Here is a 14,522-nt window from a genome sequence, read left to right as displayed (position 1 = left end):
GGTTTGGCTCAGTGGATAGAGCGTCGGCCTGCGGGCTCAAGGGTCCCAGGTTCGATTCCTGTCAAGGGCATGTACCTTGGTTGCGGGCACATCCCCAGTGGGGAGTGTGCAGGAGGCAGCTGATCGATGTTTCTCTCTCATCGATGTTTCTAACTCTCTACCCCTCTCCCTTCCTCTCTGTAAAAACCCAATAAAATATATTTTTAAAAAAATTAAAATAAGCCAGAACCGGTTTGGCTCAGTGGATAGAGCGTCAGCCTGCGGACTCAAGGGTCCCGGGTTCGATTCTGGTCAAGGGCATGTACCTTGGTTGCGGGCACATCCCCAGTGGGGGGCGTGCAGGAGGCAGCTGATCGATGTTTCTCTCTCATCGATGTTTCTAGCTCTCTATCCCTCTCCCTTCCTCTCTGTAAAAAAATCAATAAAATATATTTTTTTAAAAAAAAGAAAAAAAAAGAAAAAAAAATTAAAATAAATACTGAAGAAAAGAAAATGGATTTCTATGGAATACTATGCAGCAGTAAAAAAGAATCTCTTACTCTTTGAGACAGCACGGAGGGACCTGCAGAGTATCATACTAAATGAAATAAGTCAGTCAGAGAAAGATAAGTATCACATGATCTCACTCATATGTGGAATCTAAGTAAACAAAGTAAGCTGATGAACAGAGTGGATCCAGAGAAACGGAAGCATGGAACAGAGTGTGGAATCTCAGAAGGAAGGGGGGGGGGGGGATAGGGTAGGGGGGGGGTGGGGGGGGGTGGGAAGTAATCAACCAAGAAACTTGTATGCATACATATGTGACCCATGGCCTCCGACAATGGGGTGATGAGGGCCTGGGGCAGGTTGGAGGCGAGCTGGGGGGAAAAAGAAAAAGGGAGACATATGTAATATTTTCAACAATAAAGAATTATTTAAAAATAAATAAAAGAAAGCCCTAACCGGTTTGGCTCAGTGGATAGAGCGTCGGCCTGCGGACTCAAGGGTTCCAGGTTCAATTCCAGTGCAGGGCATGTACCTTGGCTGCGGGCACATCCCCAGTGGGAAGTGTGCAGGAGGCAGCTGATTGATGTTTCTCTCTCATCGATGTTTCTAACTCTCTATCCCTCTCCCTTTCTCTCTCTAAAAAATCAATAAAATATATTTTTAAAAAATATATAAATAAAAGAAATGGATTTCTTAGGACAGGAAAGTGATTTATCAGTGATGATGGGTAGCTTGGTATCTTTTTTAGCATTTTAAGTATCAGCCAACTAAAACAAAAATTAAAAAAATTTTACACTAACTGTTGGGGGAAGCATCCCCCCCTCCCCCGCACCAGTTATTACCTATTAAAGCAAACCAATATAAAACTAGCACCATTTCCCCAAATATTTCCAACTCTGCTTTCCAAGTTCATAGTAGAATCACACTTTTTTCAAAATTTTGTTTTATTGCTTAAAGTATTACAAAGAGTATTGCATATGTCTCCTTTTTTTTTTTCTCCCCTTGACCTTCCCCTGGCCTCCCCTACCCCCCACCCCCACCCCGTGTCTTGTGTCCACTGGTTATGCTTATATGCATGCATACAAGTCCTTCGATTGATCTCTTACCCGCCCCCCCAACCCTCCCCAGCATTCCCGCTGTAGTTTGACAGTCTGTTTGATGTTGTTCTGCCTCTGTATCTATTTTTGTTCATCAGTTTATAATGGTCTTAATTATCCATAAATGAGTGAGATCATGTGGTATTTTTCTTTCATTGACTGGCTTATTTCACTTAGCACAATGCTCTCCAGTTCCATCCATGCTGTTGCAAATGGTAAGAATTCCTTCTTTTTTACAGCAGCATAGTATTCCATTGTGTAGATGTACCACAGTTTTCTAATCCATTCATCTGCTGATGGGCACTTAGGCTGTTTCCAGATCTTAGCTATGGTAAATTGTGCTGCTTATATCCTTTCTGATTGGTGTTTCTGTTTTCTTGGGATATATTCCTAGAAGTGGGATCACTGGGTCAAATGGGAGTTCCATTTTTAACTTTTTGAGGAAACTCCATACTGTCTTCCATAGTGGCTGCACCAGTCTGCATTCCCACCAGCAGTGCACGAGTGTTCCTTTTTCTCCACATCCTCTCCAGCACTTGTTGTTTGTTGATTTGTTGATGATAGCTATTCTGACAGGTGTGAGATGGTACCTCATTGTTGTTTTTGATTTGCATCTCTTGGATGATGAGTGACTTTGAGCATGTTTTCATATGTCTCTTGGCTTTCTGAATGTCCTCTTTTGAAAAGTGTCTATTTGCCCATTTTTTGATTGGACTGTTTATCTTCCTTTTGTTAAGTTGTATGAGTTCCCTATAAATGTTGGAGATTAAACTCTTATCGGTGATAACATTGGAGAATCACACTTCTTGGTCTCTTGTGCAATGTGACTCATTCTGTCCAGTGCGTTGTAAGCAGAAGTGACATGTCATTTCTGGGCTAGGACATTTAACTGTAGGACTAAGACTCTCCAATAGTTTGTTGTTGTTGTTTTTCACTTTGTCAAGAGAGCCAGCGATATTCCATATTATGGCTGCTCCTTCAGCTGGAATAGGAATGATGCAGAGCCCCTGGAAACCCATGCTGAACATGCTGCATGAGCAGCAAATAAACCTATGTTGTTTCCAGCCATTTTAAGATTATTTGTTGCTACAGAATAACCTAGCATATTCAGTCTGATAATGCTTGAAAATTCACTAGCTGGAAATTTACATTTCAAAAGAAACGGAATAGTCAAAGCATTCTTCTTTTTTAAAAAACAAAACACACACAAAAAACCTAAACAAAAAAACACACCCACTTAAATAAAACTAAATAATAAAATTTACATAGAAGATACTATTATTGCTATTCTTCTCACCACTATTAAGGTTAAAGAAACCTGCCCACTGAGAATACCGAGTGTGAGTGCCGGTCGCACGACTCTATGGCATTAAGCATGTCCTTTCAGGCCATTTTCTCATCTGAAAAAAGATGGTGGCAACTTAAATTCTGTTGTTTGAACTCTGGAACGAAGCTTAAACAAGGTAACAGTTGAGCTCTATAAAATGTAAAGACATTGTGTGTGTGTGTGTGTGTATGTATGTGTACACACACACACACACACTTTGTTTCAGGTATCACATTCATCTAGGGAGGGAAAATACTAAGGCAACTTTCATAAAGAAGCAAGTTCCTTGGGAGGGAATTCTTGTTAAGAGGATTTTGCAGTCCAGGTCAATAGATTGAATGTGATGCTCCCACTGTTTTCTAGCTTTTCAAATGCGGGTACCAAACCAAGAGCTAAGAGCCTTTTTTATTATTATTAATATATTTTATTGATTTTTTACAGAGAGGAAGGGAGAGGGATAGAGAGTTAGAAACATCGATGAGAGAGAAACAGCGATCAGCTGCCTCCTGCACACCCCCTACTGGGGATGTGCCCGCAACCAAGGTACATGCCCTTGACCGGAATCGAACCTGGGACCTTTCAGTTCGCGGGTCGACGCTCTATCCACTGAGCCAAACCGGTCAGGGTGAGCTAAGAGTCTTTTAATAAGAGACCAGGGCCCACTTCCCTTCTTTTTGGTATGGCAGACTGGAAAGCAGGTAGCTAGTAAAACAGACAGTTACACATAACTATTATAACAAAGCTTTTGATATCAACCCTAGATCATCTCAAGCATTTACCCAGTAAAACAAATTGCCCTTAAATTCCCAAGATGAGCCCACAATGGAAGGACTGGCTAAAGGAAAACCAAATTATCTTCCACCATCCTATCTCCTGAACCAGCTCCCACCCTTTAACCTGTGTTAAAGGCACTGCTGAGGAAGCAAATCTTTGAAGGTTTAAGCATAACTGCACTTCAGGCCGGGTCCCACCGATCTAAATGTGTGCTGCTTTAGACAAATTATAACAAACATCAAAGCTATTCCTCATTCATAATTTAGATACCAAATCTTATCCTATTCTAGCATCATCCAGTGAAAATATCACTTTGGCTGATACTTTCTTTTTTAAGATTTTTTATTGATTTTTAGAGAGAGAGAGGGAGGGATAGAGAGAAACATCAATTTGAGAGTGAAACATTGATCAGCTGCCTCCTGCACACCCCCTGCTGGGGATCGAGCTTGCAACCTGGACATGTGCCCTGACAAGGAATCAAACTGGCAACCTTTGGGTGCATGGGATGATGCCCAACCAACTGAGCCACACCAGCCAGGGCTTGGCTGATACTTTTAAACATAAAACTGTTCAACATGGCAATGAAGTGCCTATCTTCCCCTCTGCCCCTCTCCAATCTGCCCCCCATACATACAGTCATTCCCAAATTGGAAATACTGCAGTCCCTTCATCTGCCTTAACATTTCCCTATCTCCATTCATGTGCTATGCCTTCCCTACAACTGTAATGGCTTTCCCAAGTCTTCCCTCCATATCCATTTATCCAAGAATCCACTGAGCACCCACTTAATCTGGCCACTGATCACCTCTAGCATTTTAAACTATTTTTATGACTCTCATCTGCCTTGTTTTCACAATTATTCCTAAACCTCCAGTCCTTTTTATTTTATACTTCCCATAGCTGCCAGCAGTGTTTTTTTATGGCATACAATAAAAATCTGTCAAATGAAAACAGAATACATAGTTTATCATTCAGGAAAGCAATACATATTAATTAGTGGCTTACAAGCATAACTGACATGCTACAAATAGTAACTTATTATGCAAAGTTAGAACTGGAAAATATCTTTTAAGTTGACTGAGTAAGATCCATCCTAGAATAATGACTTCTCCCTGCCCTCAAGGAAGTTAGAGTGGGGAGGAGGAAAAGTCTTGTAATAACATTCCACCCAAACTAAACTTTTAAGTAGATGTGCAAGCCTCAAGATCACTCAGCCAGAAGGCTATTTATCAAATACCAACTAATATCTAAATTATCAGTCAGGACATGCAAAAGAGAACTACTTCTAGCATGTATGTTAGGAATACATATTGTAAGGACTCGTGTCAAACTAAAGAAGAGTTTGAATGAAGCACTATCTATTATGGATAGGTTCATAACCCACAGATGATATTTTGATGCCAATTCTACCACTGGGAATGGATCCAGATTATAAAAGCAAAAACTAATCCACAAGGATAACTATGAAGAGCCAACTGCTCACTAATCTGAAGCCATTCTGCTTTTCTAGTCCCAATGGATTTATGAAGCATTTACAGTGAAGTGGAACCTCGGTTCTCTAACTTAATTCATTCTGGGAGGCTATTCAAGAAGCAATATGTTAGAGAACCAAATCATTTTTATCCATTAGAAATAATATAAATTGAATTAATTCATTCCAGACACCCAAATGATTCCTTGTTTTAACGTTTCTTACATAGTACATGTCTAATGTACTGTTTAATCTATTAAAAACCCCCACTGCTTTTCTTAATTTAGCAAACCATCCCCTACTAGCCTTAAATTAATCACTTTCAGCACTCGTTCCAGGGGTATCTTTCAAGAGGTAAATATGCAGCATCTTCGCATTTACACATATCACTGCCTTCAAAATGCTGTCACAGCCTAACTTTTATTAAAATAATTTTTAAAAATTGATTTCAGAGAGAGAGAGAAAGAGAGAGTGAGAGAGAGAGAAAAGTCAATGATGAGAGAGAATCATCGATCCGCTACCTCCTGCATACCTCCTACTGGGGTTTGAGCCCACAAACCAGGCATGTGCCCTAACTACAGTAGGAATCAAACCGTGACACCTCCTGGTTCATGGGCCGATGCTCAATCACTCAGCAACACCAGCAGGGCAAAGGTTAACTTCCTTTTGTTTACCCAAACCAACAACAATTTTTCTACTTCTTCAGTTGCCTGTGAACATTGTTTCAGGAGCACTTTCACACTTTAGCAACATCAGCACTCTATTTATTTAAATTTTTTTGTTAAACCTCACCTGAGTATATTTTTTCCATTGCTTTTCAGAAAGTAGAAGGGGGGGGGGAGAGCGAGAGCGAGAGAGAGAGAGAGAGAGAGACATCGATGTGAGAGAGACGCATTGACTGGCTGTCTCCTGCAGGTATGAAACCCAGGTATGTATGTGACCTTGACCGGGAATCGAACCCGAAACCCTTCAGTGTACAGGACAACACTCTAACCACACTGGCCAGGGCAACATCAGCACTCTTTATGGCCTCTTGATGTTTTTAAATTGTGCTAATCGTCCATTTTGCTAGCAACAAAAGCCAAAAAACACAAAAATATTCACAGCACAATTTCCTGAGATGTTAACAAGGCAAGGTTTAGTGGTAACCTGACTCACACTCCTGCATTCTCTCCTTTGTTTGTGGCCTAAGAGACACTTTTTGTCATGCTGATATATCCACATGAAAGGGTTGTCAGGTCAAGAACCCAATTTGTTCCACAACCAAGACATTTTTTACATGAACCACTTGGTGGAGAACTGAACTGTTGAAGATGGGAGATGTTCAAGAACCAAGGTTTGACTATTCTCTCAAACTACGACAAATTTTGCTACAAAATGAACTCTCCATCCCCTCAAGGATTGCCTACGCTGGTACTGAATGGAGCCATAAAGAAGCAGGTTCATACCAGAAGAGCAAAAATAAGAGACTGAAAATAAAATAACAAATGTTAGCAAAGATGTGGAACATATAGAACTCCCATACACTGCTGGCAGGAGTGTAAATTGGTACAACTTTGGAAGATTGGCAGTAACTACCAAAGTGTAATAGGCTGAACTGTGTCTCCCCAATTCATATGTTGAAGTCCTAACCCCAATACTTCAGAACACGACTGTATTTGGAGATAGGGCCTTTAAAGGAGGAAGGTTAAATGAGGTTATGAGGGTGGGCCCTAATCAATATGACTAATCTATAATAATAAAAGCATAATATGCAAATCGACCGACGATCAAACAGAATGACCTTCCAGATGACCACACTATGACACGCACTGGCGCCAGGCCAGCCAAGGCGGGTGCCATGTGATTTGGGGGAGAGGGGGCGGTCTCCACCATTGCCCCAAGATTGCCCCGCAGAGGAAGGTCCAGGCCACGGGCCGGCGGGGAGATCAATCGAGGGGCTCCGTGGAACTGGGGAACCCGGGGTGTGTGGCAGCACCAGGCAAAGGTGGGTGTGGGAGGGCTGCGAGAGCCGGGGCTGCAAAGCCGGCAGCCGGGGGAAGGAAGGCCTACGCTTGCATGAATTTCGTGCATTGGGCCTCTAGTGTCCTTATAAGAAAGAGAGATTAGAACACAGACATGTACAGAAGAAAGACCATATGAAAACATCAGTAGAAGGTTATCTGCAAGTGAAAAAGAGACGCTTCTAAAGAAACCAACCCTGCTGACTCCTTGATCTTGAGCTTCTAGCCTCCAGAATTATGAAAAAATAAATTTCTGTTGTTTAAGTCATCCAGGCTGTGGTATCTGTTAAAGCAGCCTAGCAAAAGAATACAGATACATACTCTAAAACTCAGCCTTCCACTCTTCTGTATTAACTCAATGGAAATGTGTACTCATACAGCTTTATTTGCAACAGCCATAAACTATACCCTACACAAATGCCCATCAATAAGTTAAAAATAGCCTGGCTAGTGTAGCTCAGTAGTTAGGCATCGACCTATGAACTAGTAGGTCACGGTTAGATTCCTGGTCAGGGCACATGCCTGGGTTGTGGGCTCAATCCCCAGTGGGGGGTGTGCAGGAGGCAGCCAATCAATGATTCTCTCTCATCATAGATGTTTCTGTCTCTCTCCTGCTCCCTTCCTCTCTTAAAAGAAAAAAAAAAAGAAGTTAATAAATACATTCTAGTATTTCACATAATGGAATACTACTGAGCAATGAAAATGGAATTACTACTACACACAACACAATATCTCAAAAACAATACTGAGTCATAGAAACCAGATGCAGAATAGTACATAGTGTATGATTCCATGTATACAAAAGCTCAAATCAGACAAAATTCAGTGTTAAAAATCATCAACTCATTACCCTGGGAGGGAATGATAATGACTTGAAGGAGGCACAAGGGAACTTCTGAGTTTATGGAAATTTTCAACTTCACTTATTTGTGCACTTTTCCATATGTATGGTTCTACTTCAAATACTAAATGACAAATTACTAAAAATTAAGGGCAACACGCTACTTGTCCAGTGTCACCATGGCAAATAAACCTTATTCTGCAATGGGATGCATCATTAGGCTCTTTCCCTCTGCCATTAAACATCTGAAAAATATAGAGTCTTATGATCCCCAGGAGATAATTTCCAGCTTCTCATCTCTGAGTGTTATTAGAAGTCCCGCAGGTCAAAGAATCCAAGAGTGTTCAGTCCCCTCCCCAGTTAAATTCTCACACCATATTTTGTATTCAATTTTATAAAGAAAGTAATATATTAAGGTATATATTCATAGAAAGAAAATAACCAGTTAACACCTTGGTCTTCCTCTAGGTCAGGGGTGGGGAACCTTTTTTCTGCCAAGGGCCATTACAACATCATTCATGGGCCATACAAAATTATCAACTTAAAAATTAGCCTGCTATATTTGGTCAAACATTTAATTAACTCACCCCTAATACCTTGGCAGGGCCAGACACTCCCCACCCCTGCTCTAGGTATTGAATTTAATTTTTTCTTCTTTTTACTTCTGTATATTCCTAGCTTCCCTCCCCCTCCCCCATAAGAACTGACAGATTTAATAATCAGTGAAAGAGAAATGCCATTTAAGTAAAATTATGAGAGAAAGATACATTTTTATAAGCAGTCAAATGCTGAGGCCTTTATGGTAATCATGTATAATCAAAAAGACAGGATGGTGATTCAGGAAGATCACTGAGCTATGTTTCAATAGACCTAGATTAGCATTCTGGGTAGCTAGGACACCTGAGCACTCAGCCTCAGTTATCTCAGACAGAAAATACAGAAATGGCTACCCCTCTAAGCCTACACAGTTGCTGGGAGCATTAAATGAAATCCTATGCAAATTGTAAGCACTACACAAATATTAGAAAGCATTAAAAAATAAATACTGTGTAGGAAGATTTCTACAAAACATTAATGGTCTTTAACAACCATCAGAGGATTTAAGAGCGGCACTTAACCTGCTACTCAGATGACCCAAAGTTACTTCAGGGATTCCCAGATCTGCAGGTGCACAAGGAATTGTTGGTAGACTGATTAAATACCATATGTAATAGGCACTATTTTTAAAGTCTATGTTGCTACGGCTGGTTTTTTTGAAAATTCACAGTAGCTTTGACATGTATACTCAAGTAACTCAAACTAAAAGGTTTGTCATATGGAAATAAAACTTTTTAAATAAAATTGCATACAAAGACTGGAGACCAATGACATACTATTTACTTACAATGCAATTTTTTAAAAATTAAAAATTTTTTTCAATTACAAGCTTACATCCAATATTATTCTGCATTAATTTCAAATGTACCACAATGTAATTGTTAAAGGATTCCTGAACTGAGCTGGATAACTCCAGGAAAGTAGTAGTAAGAAGCAAGGCATCTTTACTTGAAAGAGAAGGGAAAACAGAGCCAGCCAGCCGCTCCTTCACTGTGTCTGGCAGCAGTCACACAAGTGCATTTGAGAACCAAGCAAGTTACAGAATTCCTAACACTGCCCAGTGCCGAGGCCTCCCTTAATATGCGTCCTCAGATTTGTTCTATACTGACATAAAGCAGTCCTAGGCGACCAGGAAATGGACAACAGAATCAGTCAGACTGATATCCACGGCAGTGATGACATCACCTAAACAGGGAGCCATAGGCAAGGCTTAAGGTCCCCTGCATCAAGTACTGCATCTTCAGGCAAATGAACAAGGTCAATACTGTATGTCACCACTGGACCCAACATCCAAGCTCTCTTTCTTCCCCAAAAAGACATTTTGCAAGTAGCTATTCTTAAATTTGATTTTGAAATCAGACTGGAGTACTAAAATTGAAACTAGTCAGAAACACTGCTAAAAAGCCTGTTCTGATTTCATCGACCACATCACTTTTACCACAATCACCATGAGCAATTTTAAAAAATAAATGCAAACTATTTTTTCTGTGTATAATGCATATGTGGAGGAAAAATGGCAGAAAATAGAAAGAAAATGTGAGAGTAAATAACTGAAAATATAGACATATTGCAGAATGTTGCTGCAGCAAACTGCAGACAAACAGAGATCTATTAGATGGCATTAATAGATAAGTGTTTAATAACACATAGGAATGGATGCCTGGAATACATGGCAATGTTACATGGGAGATTAAGAGTCAGCAGAAAGTCAGTAGGTACAAAATGGGGTGGAAGGGAGTAGTTAATTTTTAAAGCTTCAGTCTCCTTTAGAGAATGGCGTCAGTACCAAGGGGAACCACTCTTTAGTCTTACTCAGGGAGGACTCCTCTCCTTACTTCCCTGGAAGACCTTACCTATAACTCCCAGTCCAATATCTGGTCAAATCTTTCTTAGCTATTTGTGTTGAATTATATAAATGGAATACCAGACAATTTATCACAGCAATAATGGTAAATATGTCAAAACTTAGAGAGGAACAGTACCTAAGACAATTGTCACACATGTGTGGTTTGGAGTCTGGGTTTGCTACATTTTTGCACAGAAAGGCTAATATTAAATCAAATGTTAGGGCAGAAAATGTTATTAGTGCAGATGTCTTTAGAGATTTATTCAAAGCTAATCAAAAATCAAAACCTTTTTGAATCACTTGGTTGTGGGGTTGGGAATTGAATTCAAAGACACACTTTTATTATAAAGCAATGCTTTTTAATTATGGGGGTTTGGGGGCTTAGACCCAGTTGTTGCAAAGTTAAATAAAAATAAAAATGTTGCCTCAAGTGGTTGCTAACGATTATCTGGAGGAATATACTAAAAACAAAACAAAACAAAAACATTTTTAGTACCTTCTCCTACATTCCACCTTTCTGTTTGTTTACTCTGCAGTTCTATAAATGCAACTCAGATCCCCTTTTAATGAAGAGGGAGCCAACACAGTTTTGGGGGATGGGTAGCATAGGTTTTATCTAGGATGATGCTGGTACTGTGGCTGGTAGGCACTACATTAAACTTTCCTCATCAGCTGAAGAAGAAAAATCCAGCATGCCAAATGTGTCTTTGTTCTAAGGGCGCTGCAACAGCTAGCATTTGCAGCGTTAAATGGCAGGACATGAATTCCCTCCCATCAGAGCAAAAGGAGAAACAAGCTTATTGTTGAAGGTTACTCTTCAAAAAACATGATCAATTAGAAACCGTAATATTCTCTTCCATACTCTCGTAAAGAGCAAACCATACAAATGCTGTTAAATTAACAAAGCCTTCAAGTTAGCCAAAACACTGGATTACTATGGATTTACTCGCAGAGATAAGAAACAACTCCTCTTTCCAAAAGCCTCAAGTTCTACAGCCAAGCCATTCCACAACAATATGCTTGGCCATGATCGCTCACCATTTTTTATTTCCTTGAGGACAGGAACAATGCCTGTCTCCCTGAGTCAATATCCAGCAATGCCTGATACATGGCAGATACTCAAAACATTTGATGACTAAATGAAAAGGTGCTTATCATACTCTCCTCTAAACTTAACATATTACTTAAGGCTACCATACTTATTACTCACTTTAAATATATTAGGCTGGGTAGCAAAGTTAAAAAAAAAAAAAAGAAAGAAAGAAAGAAAGAGCCCAGCTGGTGTGGCTCAATGGTTGAGCATTGGTCTATGAACCAGGAGACCCCGGTTGGATTCCCAGTCAGGGCACATGCCCCGGGAGTGGCTCAATCCCCAGTGTGGAGCGTGCAGGAGGCAACCAATCAATGATTCTCTCTCATCATTGATGTTTCTATCTCTCCCTCCCTCTCCCTTTCTCTCTGAAATCAATAAAAACATACTTAAAAAAACAAACAAAAGAAATTAGAATTGTAATACTAAGCTTGAGTTTGGTCAGTATCTTCAGATGTACTCACATCTTGACCCTGGCTGGGTAGCTCAGATGGTTAGAGCATTGTCCTGATATGCCAAAGTTGCAGATTGGACTCCTGGTCAGGGTACATACAAAATCAACCAATGAATGCATAAATAAATGGAAGAACAAATCACTGCTTCTCTCTCTCTCTAAAAATCAATAAATAAAAATTACAAAAAAGCAAAAAAAGAAATACAACTCCCTTTCCAGTTCTTAGACTTAAATCTGAACAAACTCTCCCAAGTCTGAAGAGAGAAACACACTAATAGGGGACTATTATTCCACGGATGAGCAGTCATACAGCTAATAAGCTGCTTAAGTCAGAAGCAAGAGACAAGAGCCTATTCTTTTGGAATCCAAAGAGAAGATACAGTTATTTTCAACAAGAAAGAACCTACTGGCTATACACAATGTACTAAGGTTTTAAGAAAGGTTGACATGGCAGGATAGCCAGGCCGACTTCATTTGACAGAAGATTTAGGTAACAAAAATTTACAAACTCAACTCAGTACTTTGTTAGAATTCTAGAACTCCTAATTTACTGGCATCACACTACAAAAAAAAGTGTTAAAAGTCACAACTGAAAACAAGAGTATTTTCTGGCTTTAGGGTAGAACTAATTTTACCAAAGGAGGGTTTCGAATGACATCACTAGAAAAGAAAGGAGACAGAGAGGGAGACAGGCAGATACCAGGTGGCAGAAGATAAATCACAAGCTTCGGGGTCACCTGGAAGCACTGTACCCACAGGCCGAGTGCAGTGCTCCGGCGTCTGCCTGCCTGCGCTTGAATCTCTGCTCCGTAACTTCGCAGCTGTGTGACCTTAGACAAACGACACCCTCTCTGTTCTCTGATTTCCCTATCTGTAATGGACACAATAATGGTACTTTATAATGGCTGCTCTGAGAATTAAAGATTATCTCTGCAACGAGCTTGCCATGCTGCACAGCATAGTATATAAGTAGTCAAATGTTTGCTAGGATTATTCTCCATTTTCCCACTTTGAGGAACCATTATGCAGCAAGACGGCCGCCGACGCGCGGCTGTAATTCAAACACAGCTCTACAGCCAACCACCATCTTTCCCCCAGTAAGTTTGACAACTTCTTTCAGGGTTCACTGTAACATGTTTATGACAAAAAGTTCCCTGCCTCCCGGAGCCAGAGGCGTGTCACATGTATACAAGTGTTTGAGGCGAGCCCGGCGCATGTGACCTGACTCACTGCCTGTATTCCGGGGACCTCTCGCACGAAGAGTCAGGGCCTGCTCGCCCGAAGAGACAGAGAAGTGGCTCAGACCTGGGCGATTCCACCAGTGCCCGCGCCGATGGTGGCGACTAGGTCCCCAGCCGACACAACAGCTGGGGATCGGCTCCGACACCCTCCCGATCGCCGCTCCAGGGAACGCAACCGGCTAGCGCGTCCCACCGCCGCACAGGGCTCCCAGTGCCCGGCGGCCACCAAGTCAGGAAACCTTCCCGGGGCTCCAGTCCTGACGCCACCAGTAAACAAGGCGTCCGTGACAGTCGGCCAGGGGTCGGCCAGCCGGCCAGAGGTCACCGCCAGCAACCTCTGACCTCTCCCAGGCCGGGCCTGCTCCCGGGGCCTGAGCGACGCGGCCTCCCCGCGCCCAGCGCCGGCTGGACCCAGAGCTGCCCAAGAAAAGGATGACGCGAGGCCTTGGCGACTGAGGGGCTGAGGAGGGGGATGGGGCCGGGCAGCCGGCCGGGCTGGGCCCGCGGCTTACCTCGGCCGCTCCGCTGGGGGCTCCGAGCCGCGCGTGTCACAAGGGCTCCCGCCGAGAAGGAGGTGCAAGGGAGGACGGGGACGGAGCAGTCCAAGTTCCAATTTCCAGCAGACCCTTCGGCGAGCTCCCCCGACTCCAGCACCAATACAGCCGCCGCCTAGGGCTTTAAGGCCAAGACTCCGGCTCCGCTCCCACTTCCGCCACCGCCGCCGCCCCGAGCGGAAGTACCTGTCACGAGGCGCTCGACGTCAAGGGTGCCGGGAAGGAGCCCCGCCTCGACCTTGCGTCACGCTCTGGCAGCCTCCGGCCTGGGCCTGGGTCACGTGGGACAAACATGTCTGCTCCCGGTGGTTATCGCCATCTTTGAGGCTCCTGCAAGGGAAAGGACGGCGCCATGTTAAACCCAGACGCCTGTTTAAACCATCCTCTAGTTCCCCCGGAATAATGAATACGGGGGGAGGGGCGGGGCGGGGAGAGGGGTGTGCGCGCGAAGAAGTAGGGTGGAAACGGGGATAAACTGGACCTTCCATTAGTGTCCCTTTCCCCGAAGGCACTGGTCAGCCCAACAAGTAATCCTGTGTGCCCAGAGCTAATCATGATCCAAGTTTGCTCTAGGAAAGGCTTTCCCAGGGAGAAATCTGTGAGTAGTGGGAGACAAGACGGTGGTTATTTCACGAATTGATAGCAGGGTGAGGAAGAGCATCCATGTCTACAGTACCGAGCCCCTACTATACACCCACACTACACCTTCGGGGTCTCCATTTCTCCTTACTTGAACCACTC

General features: G+C 42.5%; 1 protein-coding gene across 4 annotated transcripts in view; it reads right to left on the bottom strand.

Moving 5' to 3' along the window:
• The window catches only part of RAB7A (RAB7A, member RAS oncogene family), a 43,998-nt gene extending 30,033 nt beyond the window's left edge, over nucleotides 1-13,965 (bottom strand). For 2 of the 4 annotated variants that reach the window (XM_023756148.1, XM_014458039.2), the window contains exons 1-2: nucleotides 13,740-13,959; nucleotides 797-857 (exon numbers count right to left, since the gene is read on the bottom strand). The gene's annotated coding sequence lies outside the window, so the exon portion shown is untranslated. Of the gene's footprint in view, nucleotides 1-796; nucleotides 858-13,739 lie in introns of all 4 variants that reach the window. The other 2 variants (XM_006091313.3, XM_023756149.1) reach the window with 2 other exon arrangements.
• Between the last annotated feature and the right edge of the window lie 557 nt (nucleotides 13,966-14,522).

Source organism: Myotis lucifugus, unplaced genomic scaffold, assembly GCF_000147115.1.
Source record: "Myotis lucifugus unplaced genomic scaffold, Myoluc2.0 scaffold_90, whole genome shotgun sequence".
In the NCBI taxonomy this organism is placed as follows: Eukaryota; Metazoa; Chordata; class Mammalia; order Chiroptera; family Vespertilionidae; genus Myotis; species Myotis lucifugus.
The sequence above is the reverse complement of the archived record's forward strand: the minus strand, read 5'-3'. Positions and strand labels throughout refer to the sequence as shown.